Source organism: Sinocyclocheilus rhinocerous, unplaced genomic scaffold, assembly GCF_001515625.1.
Source record: "Sinocyclocheilus rhinocerous isolate Xijiao unplaced genomic scaffold, SAMN03320098_v1.1 scaffold78, whole genome shotgun sequence".
Classification (NCBI taxonomy): domain Eukaryota; kingdom Metazoa; phylum Chordata; class Actinopteri; order Cypriniformes; family Cyprinidae; genus Sinocyclocheilus; species Sinocyclocheilus rhinocerous.
In genome coordinates this window covers 134039-137023 of record NW_015637122.1, presented here as the reverse complement: position 1 = coordinate 137023, position 2985 = coordinate 134039, and positions in this window count along the sequence as shown.

Sequence of the window (2985 nt, the reverse complement as noted above, 5' to 3'; positions counted from 1 at the left end):
ACAAGGCATCATCACCATATGGCAAGGGGCGTAAGATTTCCGTCACACGCTTGAGGTATTCGGCCAATCACAATGCACTGGATAGCCTCGCTTTTCAGACCGATGAGCTTTGTAAAAATCGACACGTTTCAGAAAGGCGGGGCATAGAGGAGCAACAATAATGTACAGTATGTGGAAAATAATGTGTTTTTGAACCTTAAACCGCATAAACACATTGCATTACACCAAATAAACAACATAATGTTCTTTTAAGCAACATAATATGACCCCTTTAAAATGCATTGCTGAGGAATCTACTTGAAATAGTACCTTCTGTGACACAAGCTTAAAAACATTACATTACAAACTACTTTGAAAGAAAAAAATCTAAACAACTGTTCACAAAAAAAATTGACTTCTCAACACTATACAATTGTTTATGAATCGTTTATTTCAACCGGTTCATTTATACGAACAGACCAATGAACAAACCAACTGAACAAATCGACTCATGTAAAATGATTTGGGCTTTGCGGAGCTGCAATACATAATGAATCGTTTACTTTAACCAGTTCATTTACAATGAACGGTTTATCCGAACAAACCAATTCACTAAAATTAGTTATACTTAAACTTTACAAAAGCAGTATTTGGGAATGGAGTTGAAATGTTCTTATATAATATGTACTTTTAAAGTTCGATCTTTTATTTATAGTCTTTTAGACTTTAATGCAGTGGTCACCAAACCGGAGGGCCGGTGTCCTACAGAGTTTAGCTCTAACTTGCCTCAACACACCTGCCTGGAAGTTTCAAGTATACCTAGTAAGACCTTGATTAGCTGGTTCAGGTGTGTTTGGTTAGGGTTGGAGCTAAACTCTGCAGGACACCGGCCCTCCAGGACTGAGTTTGGTGACCCCTGATTTAATGTCACAGGATAGAAGGAAAAACCCCATAACTTCCACATAATTCAATAAATTATTCTTATTTATTTATTATTAAGTATTACATGGGAACAATGGTGCTTGATGTATGTGTTTGTGTTTTCTGAGCAGTCATCCTAACGGACACAAGACTCTTTAATGCCAAAGGCAAAACTGTCTTTTCAGTGAAAATCACCTCATTTGCATGAACCTGTCAACGGAGTTTAGAAAAATAAAACGGCTTCTCTTCTCCTCTCAAAATCGTTCTAAATGAATATAAGGAAATCAAAATTGAGTTATATCTCAATAAATTTGTGCAAGACCAAAATGCTCTCCACATTCATTTTATTAAGAAAGTGTATAATTTCTGTGCCACTATTGTCACCAAACGGAATTTCAAAAATGATTTTCAACAGATATTTAAGCACTCCCTCCATCTGCCATTGGTGTGACAAACATACAGTCCCTGCCCAAAACCAGTGTTAAACCAGTGTTGCCATGTCAGGCTGCTCAAACAAACAAAGTAATGTTTTGATGTGCCAAATTGACTATGCTTTTCAGGGGAATAAATCTACTAATGGCCTTCTTAAAGATGTTTTTGCATATTAGCTTGGAAATTATAGTGTTTCAACATTGAAAAAAATTACCCATCTTTAAATGAAACTTTAAAAGCAACTTGCAGTGCATTCAAGTTCTGTATTTTATTTTATTATTAAGCCTGTGACATTTTTATTATTAAACCTGTGAGATTTGTTTCTAACACCAAGCAACCAGTTGAGCTACAATTGAGAGCTCCATTATGTCTCCTATGCAATGAAAGAACAAACTCTGAGAAATACTATTTTCCTCTTGGCGATCAAAGAGACAGGTGTTGATTTTAAGATTTTTTTATTTTGTTGCTTTCGTGTTTGGTGGCCACTACACACACACACACACACACACACACACACACACACACACACACACCTGAGGAAAGATTCTTGGCACAGATTGGTCTTGTTGCATTTGGCAGCTTGTACTGAGTCTTCATCATTGCTATGGCATGCTTTTAATAGTCTCTTACCAATAAGAAGTCACTTTGCTCATTCATGATTTGTGTGTTTGGGACTGTCTCAGCTATTTATTTAGCATACTTTCCTCATTGTATTCTGAATAACCAAGATTATTCTGTATTTTTTTGTTTTTACACTTTGTACTTAAAGGGGTCAGAGCTTGTAACACTCTAAAGAGAAAGGAAAAAATGAAATCGCATCATATGACCCCTTTAATTAAAAAAAATTTGTATTAATGGAAACCCTGAAAAACGATTATTTGTAACTATTTGACCACATGTCTGTGCAGCAGAACTATTATGGTGTGTCAAGGAGAGGTGTCTATCATTATTATTCACTGAACAAGGGATCTAAGCCATATCTCTGTGTGAGGTATGAGATTTGGTAAGAAACCATTTAGCAACCACTCAATCAACCACCTAGAGCATGCTATATAGCAACACCCAAAACACAGAATAACAACCACAGTAGGATCGCATTGTTACCTCGCAGCAAGAAACTCTCCGGTTCGAGTCCCAGCTTAGCCAGGAGGAGTTCAAATGTTGTCCCTATACTGGCATGGGTTTCTTCTGTGTGGTCTAGTTCCCCCACAATCCAAAGATGTGCAGGACAGGTGAATTAGAGACACTAGATTGAATATGAATGTGTTTGTCTTTGGCCTGAGATGGTAGGATAAGCTTCAGCATCCCTGTGACCCTATAAAGGACACGATGTTTTGGAGAATGGATGAATTGGATTGGAATTATTGACTGCAATATGAAGGTGTGCATATTGGGTGAAACAGTTCTACTCCGCCATCATTGAATCCATCCTCTGCACTTTTATAACTGTCTGGTTCAGCTCACCAAATCTGACCTCAGAAGACTACAGAGGATGGTCCGGACTGCTGAGTGAATCACTGGTACAACCCTCCCTACTCTCCAAGATCTGTACTCATCCAAAGTGAGCAAAAGTGCTAGCAAAATCACTCTGGACCCCTCACATCCAGCACACTCCCTCTTTGAACTGTTGCCATCTGGTCGACTCTATAGAGC